The 17,929-nt window shown below is 45.7% G+C and overlaps 1 long non-coding RNA gene and 3 other non-coding genes across 4 annotated transcripts; 3 read left to right on the forward strand and 1 right to left on the reverse strand.

The window, feature by feature from the left end:
* Positions 1-13,227: 13,227 nt before the first annotated feature.
* Positions 13,228-13,299, reverse strand: Trnah-gug. Its single transcript has one exon. It is a non-coding gene; the product is annotated as a tRNA-His (tRNA).
* A 720-nt stretch (positions 13,300-14,019) lies between these two features.
* On the forward strand, positions 14,020-14,091 carry Trnah-gug. Its single transcript has one exon. It is a non-coding gene; the product is annotated as a tRNA-His (tRNA).
* Positions 14,092-16,443: 2,352 nt separating this feature from the next.
* LOC123462919 lies at positions 16,444-16,927 on the forward strand. The gene is made up of 2 exons (XR_006638561.1): positions 16,444-16,563; positions 16,696-16,927. It is a non-coding gene; the product is annotated as an uncharacterized LOC123462919 (long non-coding RNA).
* On the forward strand, positions 16,547-16,618 carry Trnah-gug. Its single transcript has one exon. It is a non-coding gene; the product is annotated as a tRNA-His (tRNA).
* Positions 16,928-17,929: the final 1,002 nt, after the last annotated feature.

Below are 17,929 nucleotides of genomic sequence, written 5' to 3' on the forward strand. Positions count from 1 at the left end.
CTTTCTCTCTGTGTCTGTCTCTCTCAAATAAATAAATAAATTTTAAAAAATTATCTAGTATGCATGAGGCCCTGGGTTTGATCCCAACACAATAAATAAATTAATAAAATTATACTCAGAAGCCCAAATGAACAGATATAATCTAGCCAATTTTTCCATATCTATATTTAGATAGATAGATAGATAGATAGATAGATAGATAGATAGACAGACAGATGGCATAAATCTACTTTATTTACATTTCAAGGAATACTATAGAAGAATTTAAGAGCCAGAGATAGGGAGGAGGGCTTTAGAATGCTGTCACATGATACAAAGTGGCCACTGCATTCATGACCTTACAGTGGCTGTCATTACCTGCACAAGACCTGAAAAATATTGGGTCCATTGACATTCTGCCATGGACAGTGGAGAACAGTATATAATAAATAAATAAAATAAAAGCTATCAAAATCAAAGACCAAATAGTAGATAGAGAAAAAGTTCAGAGGAAAGGGTACAAAGAAGGTGAAGGGAGGAGTTTATGATCAAAATGCATTTCGTACACATTTGAAAATTGTCCAGAAAAGTTGTTTTTTATTTTTTTTAATGTGTGCTGGGAGGCAGCTCAGTGGTTAAGAGTGCTTGTGAGAGCCTCTCCGGTTAGGGACTGCCAACTCCGACTTCCAGAGCCCATGTAAAAAGCCGAGCAGGGCATGCACATCTGTAGCCCCAGTCTGTGCCAGGTGGAAACCAGAGAATCATTGGGGTTCACTTATGGATAGCAGCTCCGAGATGTGGGAGAGACCTCACCTCAGAGAAATGCACAGATGAGTGATAGGAACACCACTGTCCTTCTCCATCATCTGCAAGTACACACAGGTGTGCACATCTGCAAAGCATGTGTATAAATCACACCACACACACATGCATGCATACACACACACAAAATAAAAGAAAAAAATGGCCTTGCACCACAGCCTTGTAGACATATTTGTCTTTTAGAAATCCTGTTCCCAGGGCTGGAAAGATGGCTCAGAGTGTTAAGGCACTTTCTTGCAAAGCCTAGTGGTTTAGGTTCGATTCCCACATAGCCTGATGCACAAAGTGGACCATGAATCTGGAGTTCATTTGCAGTGGCAGAAGGCCCTGGCATGCCCATACTAATTCTCTCTCACTCATTCTCAAACTAATTAATTATTTGTTCTTTAAAAATAGTTTACAAAAAGAAACCCTGTTTTCAGGAGGTCCCCACAGGCTCCAAGTTGGCATAAAGAGCTCCTGCTAGATAATCTTTACTCCACATAATTGAACACACTTTCCTCATGTTACATTGCTGCTTTACTTGTGGGATGAAACAGATTCAGTGGGATTAAGCTGCTTAGAAGATTCTGGTGTGTCATGAGGCCCTAGTAATACTAGAGAATTTTCCTTTTCTTCTTTTTTTTTTTTTTTTTTGAGAGAGGACTGATGAGCCAGGATTTCATCATAAAAGAAGCTGACTTGAGTAACTACCATTAAAATGATTATATTATTGTTGAGGTGAAAATATTATATTTTAATGACTTTCAACAAATTAACAGCTTAGGGGCTGGGGTGATAACTAAGGGGAAAAGAGCACTTGTTGTGTCATAATGAGAAATTCAGTTTAATCCCTAGAGACCATGTACGCCCATACAGGCCAGTAACCTCAGCCCTGATGGGGCTGGAGACAGGAGAATGGCTGAGTCTTGCTGGTCAGACAAACCAAAAACAGCAGCTCCAAGTTCAGTGAGAGACTCTGTCTCGAGGAAACAATGCAGAAGAGTAATAGAAGACAACACCAAAGCTCTACCCTGGCATCCACACACGCGGACCTGGTGTGCATCTGCGTGCACACACAGGTATACACCACATACAGGAAAAACATCAGCCTAGCTGGTTCCTTTTAAGAGGATGAACAGTCATATTTAAATAGGGGGAAGGAAGGTTCAAAAACCCTGGCAGAAAGTTAGGGGTCAGAGTGGTCCCACAAGCCCAGTGTGAAGCTGACACCAAGTTGCTGGCTTGGTGATCCTCTCCATGCTTCCCAGAAGAACGAAAGTGACAGTGAAGTCCTTGATGCTGGCCCAGCAAAAATATTAACAAAGGTTAATAAATAATTGTGAAGCATTTAAATAAAACTTTTAAATTATTAACTGATTATCTTACAAGTTAAGAAACATGGCCCTAGGTTTGGAGTCCTATTAGATAAGCTGTTTGTACGTATGTATGTATGCAGTACGTATGTGAATGAGTGACAAGTGACGTGGGCCAGGACGGGGAGTAGCATGCAGATACTGCGGAGGGAGGAAGCTGTTAGAATTATCTGGGCAGAAGGTGGGGACTCCCTAGTCAGGGAGTCTCCAAGGGCAGGAAGCAGACCTGGTTGGTTGATAATTATGCATCCATCAATGTCATGACTTGGGGTCGCCATGGGGCCGGACTTTAACTACCACGATTTTTGCCCTTTCCAAACTGCTGCTTGGGTGGGAGGATGACAAAGAGACTATCAGAAACAAGAGTATTTTTTGACACTGTTAAGATCTATTATCAGATTTATTTTCTCTATGTTGTGTAAGCTTAACTTTATGCCTCATTAAGATGTTAGGTCTTGTGCTCAACCATGTTTATTGCTGCTCAATTTATAATAGCTGGGAAATGGAACCAGCCTAGATGTCCCTCAACAGATGAGTGGATAATGAAGATGTGGCACATTTATACAATGGAGTTCTACTCAGCGGTAAAGAAAAATGAAGTTATGAAATTTGCAGAAAAATGGATGGACCTGGAAAGTATTATACTGAGTGAGGTAACCCAGGCCCAGAAAGCCAAGCGCCACATGTTCTCTCTCATATGTGGATCCTAGCTACAGATGACTGGGCTTCTGCGTGAAAATGAAAATACTTAGTAGCAGAGGCCAGTAAGTTAAAAAGGAGACATAAAGGGTAGAGAAAGGAAGGGAGGAGGATACTTAATAGGTTGATATTGTATATATGTAATTACAATGATTGTAATGGGGAGGTAATATGATGGAGAATGGAATTTCAAATGGGAAAGTGTGGGGGTGGGGAGGGAGGGAATTACCATGGGATATATTTTATAATCATGGAAAATGTTAATAAAAATTTAAAAAAAAAAAAGATGTTAGGTCTTGGGCTGGAAGGATGGCTTAATAGTTAAGGAGTTTGCCTGCCAAAGGACCCAGGTTCAGTTCCCCAGGACCCGCATTAGCCAGATGCACAAGGGGGCACACATGTCTGGCTGGAGGCCCTAGTGCACCCATTCATTCTGTCTTTCTCTGTCAAATAAATAAAAATAAAATATTTTTTTAAAAGGATGTTAGGTCTTAGAGCTGGAAAGATTGCTTAGTGGTTAAGGTGCTGGCCTGCAAAGCCAAAGGACCTAGGTTTGATTCCCCAGTACCCACCTAAAGCCAGATGCACAATGTGCCTTATGCATTTGGAGTTTGTTTACAGTACCTACAGGACCTGGTACCCCCATTCTCTGTCTCTGTCTCTCTCACTCTCTCTCTCTCTCATAAATAAATAAAATATTTTAAGGGGCCGGAGAGATGGCTTAGTGGTTAAGGTGCTTGCCTGCTAAACCTAAGAACCCAGGTTCGATTCCCCAGGATCCACATAAGCCAGATGCACAAGAGGGTGCAAGCATCTGGAGTTTGTTTGCCGTGGCTAGAGGCCCTGTCACACCCCTTCACCCTTTCTTTCTTTCCTTCTCTCTCTCTCTCTCTCTCTCTCTCTCTCTCTCTCGCTCTGTTAAATAAAATAAAATAATATTTTTAAAAAATATTTTTAAAAGATGTTAGGTCTTTGGAAATGTTTCAGGGAGGGCCAGCCCTGTCATGGTTCTGTAGAAGAGCAAGTGTGGCCACATAGCTGAGTCTTTATTGCCTTGCTGGTTTCCAGAAAGCAGGCCCTAACTTACTCAACACAGACTCAGCAACAACTTTTTCTTCAAAGACTGTTGAAATTTTCTGTTATTTTCTCTGCAAAAATGAACATTCATATCACTGAATAATTTAGAAACATGCTTTATATATAAGAAAGCTTTCCAACAAATTTCCTTTTCAAGAGCCATGAAATCTGCACTCTGTCCTGAGACCAAGCAAGTCAGAGGTAGCAGGCATGTACACAGGGACTAAGATGTACAAAGGCCACTGCTGAAGAGTCAGGAAGCCCTACTTCCTTCTGGGCTGTGAGCTATCTTGAAGCAGAAATAAGGTATCATTTAAGTAACAGTCTATTTTAGTTTCCTGAGCATGGAGCCAAACCTACAGCTAGATTTACTAACACAGCACAAAAGTGGAATAGCTCAGCTGGGCATGGTGGCACACATCTTTAATCCCAGCACTCAAGAGGCAGAGGTAGGAGGATCGCTCTGAGTTTGAGGCCAGCCTAGGATTAAAGAGTGCCAGGAAAATGCTAATAAAAATTTTTTAAAAATACATGTCTGTTGCAGTCCGGTTCGTGCTACGTCCACGGCGACCTCGCCTGTGTAGCAAGCAGAAATGCTTCTGCACTGAAAGAGAGCTGAGGACAGAGGGCCAGCACTCCTCGGAGGGATGCCCCCGGTGACCCCTTGGCAGTCGGTTACTGTAAAGGTTCCTGCTGCCCATGAAGTCACGACGACCTAATTGCTGGCGCCAATGCTGTTTCTTTCCTGCTTTCTTCTAGCTGTTTGTCTAAGAACAGCTAATTCAACACTTATTAGTAATCATGCACGCAATCAGAGTACAAGAAACAATCTAAGCATTGAATGTGCCCCTCCTATGATTAGGGCAATGGAGAGAATGTATAACTCTACTAGGAATAAAAAATTAACTCTAGAACAGTTTTTAGATGGTGTAAAGTAAAAACAGCTTATGATGTTTGAGAACGATACTGAGCCTGAGAATATGAAAGTAGAAATGTTGATCGGTAGTGTTCATAAGAAACATGACAGTTCTGCAGAAAAGGAGTTACAAAACTTAGGCATTCCCACCAGGAAACTTCCTGGGGGATATGTTCAGTACTTGATCAAGGGCAGATGGTGGACTCCTAAAGCTGGAATCTACTTAGTTCCACTCCCCTATGAGGAAGGATATGATGAATTCGGTAATAGATGGGTGAATTATGAAATAAAAAGGAGGCTATGGCATTCTCTTCCATTTATGGGAACGCTTAACAAGAAAGCGTAAGCCTTGGTGTTTATACAGTCCTTGGGGTATAAGAAATAAGTAACCTGTTATTCACCTTACACCTAGTTTCTGTTTGTATAATGTTGTGGTCAATGATACAAGGCATCCTTCTTAAAAAATGGGTACAGTTCCTGCCTGATAAACACTACATGTATGCTTACAATAGAACAATACTTAAGATTGTTTAAATTAATGATTTCTAAGATCACTTGTTGGCTTGCTAAGTTTCCCTGTTCAATCTGTATAAAAACTTCATGAAACCTTCAGTAAATTGCAGCAGCATATTCTACCTAGAGTGTGTCTGTCTGTCATTTCCTCGCCGAATCCCGAGTTCTCCTTGAGCCTTCGCCCTTGTTCTCCCTCGGTCCTGATCTCCCCGAGAGTCAGTCCGCGGCAGGGTCAGTCCGCGGCAGGTTCGCATTGCTGGTAGAAATCACCCAACCAAGAGCAGCTTCTGGGAAAAAGAGATTTATTTTGGCTTACGGGCTTGAGGGGAAGCTCCATGATGGCAGGGGAAAACGATGGCATGAGCAGAAGGTGGACATCAATCCCTGGCCAACATAAGGTGGACTACAGCAACAAGAGGGTGTGCCAAACACTGGCATGGGGAAACTGGCTTTAATACCCATAAGCCCGCCCCCACCAATACACTCCCTCCAGGAGGCATTAATTCCCAAATATCCATCAGCTGGAAACCTAGCATTCAGAACACCTAAGTTTATGGGGGACACCTGAATCAAACCACCACAAGTCTAATTCCTAACCCCTGAAACCTTGATCATGACCTTAGCTGAGAAAAAGCTCTTTGCAATGTAATTAGGTTCACAGTCTTACCATAAGCTCCCCATGGATTTATTTGGTGTCTAAATCAAAAGACCCAATGTCCTTATAAGCAGAAGGAAGTGGTAAGGTGGAGAACCAGAAACACAGGAGAATCATCGTAGTGTGAAATAAGAAGCCACAAGTTATGCTTGGAACCTTGAAAGAGGCAAGAAAGTTCTGTCCCTTTAGAGGAGCCTTTGATAAGCACAATTTTGCAACATTTTCATCTCAAACTTATAGGCTCCAGAACTATGAGAGAACAAATCTCTATTGCTTAAAGTACCCTATTTATGGTAATTACCTGTTGTAACCCTAAGACATTAAGATAGTGCCAAAAGGCTGGAGAGATGGCTTAGTGATTAAAGCACTTGCTTGCAAAGCCAAAGGACCCAGGTTCAATTCCCAGGACTCATGTAAGGCAGATGCACAAGGTGGTGCATGCATTTGGAGTGACTGGAGGCCCTGACATGCTCATTCTCTCTCTCTCTCTTTCTCTCTATCTCTCTCAAATAAATAAATAAGCCGGGCATGGTGGTGCATGCCTTTAATCCCAGCACTGGGAGGCAGAAGTAGGAGGATCACTGTGAGTTCGAGGCCACCCTGAGACTACTTAGTGACCTGGAGGTCAGCCTGGACTAGAGTGAAACCCTACTTTGAAAAACCAAATAATAATAATAATAAATAAATACATTCCTGATACTGAAAACCTACAACAGGGGTAGTCATGAGTCCTAGGGCTAAATGAATATACCATGTTCACCAAACTGCCCAGTAAGCAATACTCTTAATGTTCATACCCATATGTTAATGCTACTCTCACTTTTGGTTAGAGAAGCTTCTCTTTTCAAATGGCAGTGACCTTGGGATGACTCAGAAGGCACCATGGTGCTGAGAAGTGACAGAGGAGTGCTCAGCACTGAAATATCTCTATCACATCTTCCAAGGCTCAGGGTCCATTACGGAAGAGGTGGCAGAAAGAATGTAAGAGCCGAAGGAAGGGTAGGACCCCTTACAACATGCTCCCCCAGACACAAAATGGCCTGGATATCCATGACCTCACAGTGCGTGACACTACCTACACAAGACCATCATAATAGAAGGAAAAGATTATGACATCAAAATAAAAGAGTCTGAGAAGGGGAAGGGATGTGATGGAGAGTAGAGTTTCAAAGGGAAAGTGGGGGAAGGGAGGGAATTACCATGGGCTATTGTCTACAATTATGGAAGTTGTCAATAAAAAAATTATATATATATATATATTTTTTTTTAAAGGATCATGCCAAAAAGGCAGAAGTGGACAAATACCCACCTCTGGGCTTCCTCTCCCATCTTGTGCTTGTGTCCTTTCCATCAATGCACACCCAAAGATTGCTATCTTGTCAGAGACATAAAAGCAGTCACACATGTCATTATTGATACAACTCCGAAGTGGACGCAATACAGGCCATTACAGATGCTCCTGCTTCCATGAGTTGATATTTAGTCCATCCAACAACCAAGCTTTCTGGGCTGGAAGGTAACAGATCTGACTGTAGTATTAAGCATTAGGGAAACCTTCTGAGATCTGGAAGAGAGAACTAATCAAATATAGCCAGAAAGATAAGTTGATTCTAACAACATATACAGAAAATATATATATATAAATATTTAACTTACAAGATATTTATGTAGTCATCAAGACTTACTGAGCATGGATGGGAGAGATGGTCCAGTGGTTAAGGTGCTTTCTTACAAAGCCTAAAGAACCAGGTTTGATTCCCCAGTACCTACATAAATAAAGCCAGATGCACATGCATCTGGAGTTCATTTGCAGTGGTCAGAGGCCAGGCATGCCATTCTCATATTCATTCATTCTCTCTCCCTCTCTCTCTCCTTGTAAATAAATAAATAAAAATATTACTTAAAAACTGATATAACTGAGGAACAAATGCACAGGTGGATTTTCCAGCCCTCTTCTCGTTGATAAATCATTAATTAAGTAGACAGAAAACGAGTAACAATTGTAAAACCTTGACTAATAAAATCAATTTGACCTAATTGGTATTTATAGACATTCTAGCCGGCATCGGAATACATGTTTTAGAAATTTTACCATGATAAACCATTGCTGAACCATAAGACAAGTCACATGTGCCTCCCAAATTGAGTCATTTCTAGCCTCCGAGTTCCACACCCACTTCTTGGGATACAGCGCCTCCTCGTGGAAGCTCAGGTCTGCTGCCTCCCTCCCAGATGACCTTCAAACAGGCCAAGTGGTGAGTCCTCTCCCAGACTGCCATCTTCACTTACTCAAACCCTATGTCCTGGAGCGTGCTAAGTGGCACAGCAGCACTTACAAAGCGAGAGGCCTTGGGCTCACTCCAGCATAAACAAGGTTTCCTAGGTCAGCCTGTGCTAGGGCAACCCTACCTCGGAAAAAAAAAAATAAAAGTTGCCCTATTGATGAGGTTCAGTTGACTCAGGCAGATCAGTTCCCCATTAGAGCTGTAGACTAGAACAGCCCTTCTCTAACTTTGTGTGAAGATAAATCACTGGGGAGAACTTTCAAATGAAGATTCTGCTATTGCTGACCACTGTACCCTTCTGGTGACCAGAAAGTCCCAGGAAGCCATGGGATTGTTTAAGCAAACACCCTACACTTATAAGTTTCTGATGTTCCCCTCCCCAAGTTTGTCCCCAAAGTCGATACACATGCCAAAATCATTTTTTAAACATAGCCTAAACACTTTTGGAATCAAAACATTTTGCAACTTAAAAGACTAGTGTCTGGACATAGTGGCCCGTGCCTTTAATCCCAGCAGTAGGACTACAGTACAGTGAGTTCCAGGTTAGCCTGGACTACAGTGAGACCTTACCTTGCAAAACAAAACAAAAAGACCTGGGACATGGTGGTGCACACCTTTAATCCCAGCATTCGGGAGGCGGAGGTAGGAGGATCGCTGAGAGTTCAAACTACACAGTGAATTCCAGGTCGCTCTGCGCTAGAGTGAGACCCTGCCTCAAAAACAACTTTCAAAATAGGATATAATCATAAATAAAGAGGTGCATGTACTCATATCACATATATGTTCACCCTGAAGATAATCCCCAAACATGAGTTCCACAAATATTTTGGTCAGCCTATTGCGAAAAATGGAATGCTGACTGTGACCGTTTATACTGATAGTGAAATTGATAGGACCTGGAGGGATTTTCTTGATTAGGTTGAGGTGGGAAGACTCAGCAGTGTACTGGACTATAGTATAGAAAGGAGAAAGCTGGCAAGGCATGGTGGCGCATGCCTTTAATCCCAGCACTTGGGAGGCAGAGGTAGGAGGATCGCCATGAGTTCGAGGCCACCCTGAGACTACACAGTGAATTCCAGGTCAGCCTGAGCTAGAGTGAGACCCTACCTCGAAAAAAAAAAAAAAACTTTGGGCCGGGCATGGTGGCGCATGCCTTTAATCCCAGCACTTGGTAGGCAGAGGTAGGAGAAGCACCATGAGTTCGAGGCCACCCAGAGACTATATAGTGAATTTCATGTCAGCCTGGGCTACAGTGAGACCCTACCTCAAAAAAGCAAAAAGAGAGAGAGAGAGAGAGAAGAAAAGGGGTATTTATTGCTCTCTGCTTCCTCACTGTGGACTGAACATGACCAGCTGCCTCAAGCTCCTATCACCATGCTTTTCCCACCATGGTGGACTGTAGCCCGGAAGCTGAAATAAACCCTTCCTCCTCGCATGGAGTGATTGTTTTGTCAGGTATTTTGTCCACCAATGAGAGGGTGATACACCTATTTTTTAGTTATGAGAGAAGAGGGAGAGAATGGGTGTGCTAGGGCCTTAGCCACTGCAAATGAACTCCAGATGCCTGTGCCATCTTGTGCATCTGGCTTACATGGGTCCTGGGGAATCAAACCTGGGTCCTTAGGCTTCACAGGCAAACACCTTAACTAAGCCATCTCTCCAACCAGAAGCAACACTCATTAAGTTCCACTGTGTTTGTTTTTTAAGAAGTTTGTTTCATTGTCATGCCCCACCTACTATTTTAATTAAGCAAAAGTTCAGTGAGGCTTGGTAAGTGTCAAGTACTGCCGCTTTACAAGTATTAACGAATTTAATATTCATAGCAAGCCTCCCCCTATATTACAAATGGACAGCTGAAACTTGTTGCTTAGCTAGTAAGTGGGTAGGTCAGGTTCAGACCCTGGGCAACTTACTTTGAGGTACCAGTGACTTCATTAGGAAAGGATGAAAGTGAGGACTAGCCTGCAGGAAGGGTGTCAATGTCAGCTACTTGTCTCAGGGCATATGGGATGCAAGGCAGGAAAAGTCAAAGTGACTTAGAGGGGTTAAAAACCAATAGAAAGTAACAACTCCAACTAAAATGGAAACTAGGTCAGGAAAAACTCTTGCACAGGCTGCCTCTTTGCTGGCACTGAGGCCCAGGGAAGAATTTGGGTCTCAAGCTGGAAATGGGAAGTAAGGAAAGTGCATTCATAGAATGAGAAATCTCAAAGTAGGTTTAAAAGCAAGAACAAACTGAGTGTGGCGGTGCACACCTTTAATCCCAGTACTCAGGAGGCAGAGGTACAAGGATCAATGTGAGTTCCAGGCCAGCCTGGAACTACATAGTGAATTCCAGGTCATCCTGGGCTACAATGAGACTTTACCTGGAAAAAACAAAAATCAAGGACAGGGAGGAGAATCATCTCAGATGAAGATTTAAAAGTCTCTAGCTCTCAGATATGCCAGCCCAGAAGCTGTGTTAACCCACTCAGAGATAAGTAAGCTCAAAGGAGATGAGTCACAACAACAGACTCAAGAGTCTAAACCATAATACCACAATACAGCAAACGAGTGTCGACAGTTCAGAAGCTTGGCAGAGCAAAGCTCTTCCCCGCAGGAAAGTCTAATTAGCAGTCAAATCGACTCTGAAATTAGAGTAAGGGAAATTGGCGGAATGGCCTTCAGAGAGGACATTATAAAATTTTTATAGCTGGATTCCGAGGATAATAGTATATGTGCCAAAATGGCCAGACATGGGAAATGCAAGAGTACTTCCCTCCCGTTACTCTAGCTGCATCTGGATCGAAGACAACCAGTGAGCTTTCCCGAGCATTCCTGGCACTGCCGTGGGTGACTGGTGGGGTCCCTGAGGGGGCAGATGTGTTTGCTCGGTTGTAATACTCATAGTGGCCTCTACTGACTTTCTCCCCACCCCATTCTGGGAGTAGCTTATAGGAACAGAGTCAGCAGTCCAAAGAGTGCATTTGTCACAATCCTATAGACGGGTTCTGTTTCTTTGTTGGTGATTTGATTTTCCAAATGCACAGCCTTTAAACTGCCCCTCCCAAGCCTGGTGAGTTTGCAGGCTCACCTTCCCCTACTCCAGCAGAACACTCTTCCCAGCTGTCCTACTGGGCAGCATGAAACTCACCAAACCTAAGAATTAGCAGGAGACCCAGGGAAATTACAGCCTGTGACAGCGCTTTAATTTTATGTGTTCAGTCTTTCCTGATGAATTGTGGGCCAAAGGCACACAATCCCATTATAATATCCATCTCTCCCAGGAATGCTCCCTAGCTGGCTATGCCACTCTAGACCGCTGGGTAGAGAGAGTCCTCTCAGCCCGTACTCTTTCATCCTTTCTGTGACCAGCACACAGCCGTCACCACCAACCTCAGAGCCAACTCAACTTCCATTTTGACTAATGTAAAACGACAGCCCTGAGCTTGCTGAGCTTTGGGTTTTTAAGTTTGCATAAAATAAATACAACTTCCTGTAAACCTGACATAGATTGTGAGGCAGAGCATCCAGGAAAAAAAACACTCTACCACCTATGAGGCTATCATTAGCACCCCTAATAGTGGCCACAAGAACTAGGACCCTCAATACAGTCATATTTTTTATTTGTCATAAGATCTAGATCAAATATGGCACAGTGAATAAATAACTAAATAAAAATATTTTTAAAAGAATAAAATAGGCCAACGAGATTGTTCAGCGGTTAAGGCACTTGCCTTCAAAGCTAAAGACCCTAGTTCAGTTCCCCAGTACCCATGCAAAGCCAGATGCACAAAGTGGCACATACATCTGAAGTTCATTTAATGCAGCAGCTAGAGGCCCTGGTACACCTATTCTCTCTCTCTGTATCTCTCTCCCCTCTCCCTCCCTCTTCCCTCTCTCTCTCTCCCCCTCCCCTGCCCTCTGTCTCCTTCTGCTTGCAAATAAATAAATAATACTTTTTTAAAAATGGTCCAGTGAACAGGTGTGGTACTCACCTTTAGATTCAGCACCCTAGTCTACAGTGAAAATTTCCCTGCCAAAAAAAGGGGTGAGGAGGGAACTGGAGAGATGGCTCAGTGGTTAAGATGCTTGCTTGCAAAGGCTAAGAACCGGAGTTCAATTCCTTAGTAACCAAGTAAAGCCAGATGCACAAGGTGGCACATGTGTCTGGAGTTCGTTAAATGGCTAGAGCCTTTGGCACACCCATTCTCACCCCCCCCCCCAAATAAATAAAATATTTTTTTAAATCAGAATGAAAGAGAACTCATGTGAATGGTATAATTTTGCATTGTCTAATCCACACTATTCTAACCCTTAAGTCTTGCACATTGTTCCTATAATGCCACCAAAGTGATGAAGTTTTAAGTTGTGTGAGGCTTCCTAAAAGATTTGGCCATTAACGGGACAAATGACGAAAGAGGAGTATCTCAGAAAACATAAAAAATAAGAATCAACCCACTGAGGAAGGCCCTGAGTGTAATGGGGAGGTGGTGGAGTGGGAGAGAGTTTCAGAGGATATATCCCGATGGGAACAACATGCGATATGTTCATACAGTTAAATGCTTAAGTAATAAAATAGGAATCCCTAGTAGGAGCTGGCCTGGTGGTGCACACCTTTAATCCCAGCATTCTGGAGGCAGAGGTAGGAGGATCGCCATGAGTTCAAGGCCACTCTGAAACTACAATGGTGAATTCCCGGTTAGCCTGGGCTAGAGTGAGACCCTACCTCGAAAAACCAAAATAAATAAATAAATAAAAGGGAAGACAGGCAGGTCCATTGGAAGAATTTTAAAGGCGGTACAAGGGAGGAGTCTCTACCGTTTTCTCAAACACATGCACAAAGCAGTCAGAATTTGCCACGTAGAACTTCTGCTCAGCCACCTAGAAGGATGGCCCTGGGTCAGGCTAAAAGAGTCATCCTTTGCCGTGCCATTGTTCCCACAATGCCGTGACTCGGATTCGAACCGAGGTTGCTGCGGCCACAACGCAGAGTACTAACCACTATACGATCACGGCGAGCCACCAGGATGCTGCGAGCCACAGGCCACCGTGGTGTAGTCCTTGTCAAAGGACACCGACGTCCTCCTGCGCCCGTTTGTAACCGTGATAACCCGGCTCGCCTGTGACCCCAACCTGGAGTATGACAGCTGTACGTCTCCCAGGTTTCTGCTTGGCCATTGGAACACACCACAAGAGAGAGAGAAAGAAAAGAAAGAGACAGAAAGAAGAAATAGAAAGAAAGAAAAAAAGAGAACAAACCATGAAAGTGCTTTGCAAACCGAACACGATGGCGCCCTCCTGTAATGCCATCATCCGGGGGTGGCGGAGGGAGCACGAGTTCGAAACCAACCTGGACTACATGGGGGTGGTCCTGTTTCCCCCCCAAAAAAACTAAATAAAACAAAACGTGCTTTACAAACTAAAAGACTCCTGCGATACTGGACCTGTATGACGTGAGGAGTGCCAACGATCACAGAGTTTTAAATTCTACCAAGACTTATTCTGACCCACTCACATAAAGCGCTTGACCAGCCGGAAACCCAACGCCCTCCCCACCTCCGCGAGGGGGCGGGGCCAGTGCGTCACCGCGAGGCGCGTCCAGTGCGCCTGCGTGCATCCCGAGAGCCGGGTTGAGCATAGGCGGAAGCCAGCGGAACAATGATGTCATCAAGGGGCGGGGCTTCCAGTAGAGAAGAGACCTAGCTGGATGATCAGACTCTGGGTTCCCGGTGGCTCGCCGTGATCGTATAGTGGTTAGTACTCTGCGTTGTGGCCGCAGCAACCTCGGTTCGAATCCGAGTCACGGCATTGTGAGGACAATGGCACGGCAAAGGAATCCTGTTTTACCGCTTTCAGACAGTTTTTATACTGAGCTTCTAACCACTGGGAAATGGGCCAGCATTCCCAAGTGACCCTTGGAAACAGCGATTATACCGACACTGGCTAAATTGGAGTAGGAGAGGATGTAGGCGTCCAGTCACTGTAGTGCTGGCACAGATTCGGGACTCGGCGCACGGATAACTAGCCAGCCTACCTGGTGTGATGGACACTGGTACAAGTTTCCTTGAAAGCGCTGGAGTAGACTCCCGGATGACAGACTGTTGGGGACGGGGCTCTGCAAAGCCAGATACCTTGGGGGTTGCTGTAAGACTAGAATGTGTTCGGTGCCCCCGCCGCTCGCACCGGCCGCAACATTCGCACGCGCCACCCACATGCCCAACGGAAAAGTCGGCGCGGCCCGAGATGAGCCCAAGCGCAGACGGCGAGGGACTCATGCCACAGTGGAAGTGAAGCCAAAAAGCGGAGAACTGACGTTACATCCACTGGTGTCGAAGTTCCTGTCGCCCTTCTATACAACACAAAGCAACTATTTTGTAAATTCAAGTCTTTTGGGTGATTTAAGAAATGTCTGCTGCTGGGTGTGGTAGCGCACGCCTTTAAGCCCGGTTCTTGGGAGCAGAGTTAGAAGCTCACTGTGAGTTCGAGGCCAGCCTCAGACTACATAGTGAATTCCAGGCCAGCTTGAGCTAGAGCGAGACCCTATCTCTAAAAAGAAACCCATGCCATTTTTAAGCATAAATGACTTTTTAATATTTATTTATTTGAGAGGGGGCAGAGGGAGAGTGCCAGCGCCAGGGCCTCTAGCCACTGCAAAGGAACTCCAGTAGCATGCGCTACCTTGTGCACCTGGCTTTACGTGAGTACTGGGGAATCGAACCTGGGTTATCTGGCCTTGCTAGCAAGTGTCTTGACGGCAAAACCATCTCTACAGCACCTTAATGATTTTTAAGAGGTAAATCACGCGCCACTTTTTTTTTTTTTTTCTTTTTTGGTACAGCCAGAAAATAGTGGGATTTTGAATTATGGGAGGCTTTGATTGGCTTGAGTGTCAGCTTAACATTGCATAGGTGGGGGTTCATTTTATATCCTGTAATACAAAGCATACTAAACGGCGATGTGGAGTCAAGTCACATTTATGCATGTAATGTCTTGAGAGCTAGGCCGTGTTTCTTACAGAACCTTTTTAAAAGCAAACCACTCCTTGGTCACTGCCCCATCACAACCGTGCGCCTCTGTAACACCTCTGGCGTGGTAGCCCAGTGCTCCTAACAATTTTGATAATGTACTGTGAAAATTGAAAATTTTGTGTTTTCCGTGTATATGTTCAGATGGTGACTCAGTGGGAGTTGAGTAAAAACTGTCAGTATTTGAAGACACGTGTTTGCTTAAAGGAACACAATACATGGCTTTCTGTGTTTTGAGGGACGTGTAGGAAGACTTAGGTGTGATTGAAATGTCTGGGTTCCTCAACATCAGTAAAATTATGAAAGAAAGTAACAGTAGGACGTGACTGTGTTACGCCGCCATTAGGTGTACGAAAGCTTACAGGAAATCTTGACGAGGCGCTTTTCAGGGCGTGTGAGGGTCTGAGCAGTCCCCAGGGGCGCAGGCCGCGCGCCCCGCGCCCCCGCGCCCCCGCGCCCCCGCGCCCCCGCGCCCCCGCGCCCCCGCGCCCCCGCGCCCCGCGCCCCCGCGCCCCGCGCCCCCGCGCCCCCGCGCCCCCGCGCCCCCGCGCCCCCGCGCCCCGCGCCCCGAGCCCCCCGCGCCCCGCGCCCGCGCGCCGGGCCGGCCGGGCGCCCAAGGGATCTGGCCCGCGCGCGGGGAGACCCCTCGGGGACCACCGAGGAGGGGCTACTGGAGGAACGACTTGCTGGCTCCTTCTCAAAACAGCATGGCCTCGCGTGTACTCAGGCCCGCTGGAGGCGCGCGGGAACCCGTGCAGTAAAGACGAGGAAAAGCGGACCGGGTCCCTGCGGCCGCCGGGGGGCCCCAGAGGTGGGCGCCGGGACGGCGGGGCACGGCGGAGGGAGGAGCCGGAGCACGCGGGAGCGGGAGCGGGGCGGGGGCGGGCTGGCTCGGCGAAGGCGCCCCGGCTTTCGGGGCCCACGTCCTCGCCGAGGTCGCGTGGGTCACTCCGGGAGACCCCGGGAGGAACGCCCCTGCAGGCTCCGGAGCTCCGCAGCGCCTGGGGAGGGGCTCCCCGAGGACGACCAGCTGCGACCCCAGCCCCGGTGACCGACAGGAGTCCCGGCGGGAGACCCGGCGGCCCGGAGGCAGGCCGCGGGCGGGGGGCGGTGCGCCTGCGCGGTCTCGGCGGCTGGAGCCCCGCCCCGCAACGCCCTCGGCTGACGCGGCAGGGGGAAGGCCTGTGCGGCTTGAAGGCAGCCTGTACATCGCTTCTCCTCCAGGTCTCCGGTAGCTCGCCGTGATCGTATAGTGGTTAGTACTCTGCGTTGTGGCCGCAGCAACCTCGGTTCGAATCCGAGTCACGGCATTGTGGGAACAATGGCACGGCAAGGGACCTGCATTTTACTTTCATGTTTCCTTTTCACGTTTTTGTTTTTTTTAAAGGAGCTGCTGTTTCATTCTTGAAAACTAAGCCACTCGGAAAATGGCTCCCTCGAGTAATTCTCTAATGCTCTGAAAATGGCTTAAAATCAAAGTTTATAATCCCTTCCTTCTGGAAAATCGGTGTCTAAGTCTTATTCAACCTTGGCAAAAAACTATGACCCTGTGACTTTGCAGTATTGTTCCCTTTTTTAATGTTCGTTTTTACTAACAGAATAAATATATACAAGTCTAATGAAAAGGTTCTCGTTCTTTATGCCATTCATTAATTTTTGCCAGTTTCCAGTATATCTTGGCATAATAGTCCTGGGTTAGACAAATACTTATGTACGTATTCTATGTGAATATACTCCTCCGGCATTAAAACACAGATCCCTACCCGCACCCTTACACTTACACACACACATACAGAGGCGAGCGATGAACTCGAGGTAGTAATGAGGTCTAGGTGGGGAAGACACGCATGTAATCTCCATCCTGCCTTCCCTGCTCTCTCCCAAACGCACGCACAGCCCTGATTCCTAACTGCAGAATATGGAAGACAGTTTGGGGCTAGAAATCCATGAAGACCTATAAATTGGAGCGGGGCTTCCCTTTGGGAAACAACATTATTTAACTTCATGTTGGAAAAACAGGGGAACAACCTGAATTTGAAGTGTAGAAGAGGAAATTGCCTTGTGGGTACCTCTGAAAACATTAGATTTCCATCACCCCACTTCTGTTATTGTTGAGCTTACAAGGCAAACCACGGAAGTTAGAAAGTTCAAAGGCACTGTAAAGGCAGGATTGACTGGGTCTTTTTTGTTGTCCTTCTCCCCCAGTTTTGAGACTTGTAGTCCAGGTCTTACTGATGGGAGTCCTCCTGCTTCAGCCTTCCCTGTGCTGGGATTGCAGATGTGCACCGTCACACTGGAGCTCTGAGTTTTGACCATGATTGACACACAGCCTCTCCCTAAATTGTGTTTGTTCATTGGGTTGGTTAGTTGATGGTTGGGTGGTCCTTTTATATAGTTCAGGCTAGCCTTGAACTCCTGATCCTTCTGCCTCAATCTCTCCCAAGTGTTGGCATTACAGATGGCCAAGCCAGGTTTGCTTTTTGATTGAATATTAAGCTGGGTTCAAGGAAACGAACTGCCATCCCAAATTGGCAATATTATTGATGTGGTGCTGAGTTTGTAGGCATGAAACATGCAAGATTGGGGGATCATGGTTTTGGTTTGATTTTGGTTTTTTTTCG

This window comes from Jaculus jaculus, chromosome 8, assembly GCF_020740685.1.
Source record: "Jaculus jaculus isolate mJacJac1 chromosome 8, mJacJac1.mat.Y.cur, whole genome shotgun sequence".
NCBI classification, from domain to species: Eukaryota; Metazoa; Chordata; class Mammalia; order Rodentia; family Dipodidae; genus Jaculus; species Jaculus jaculus.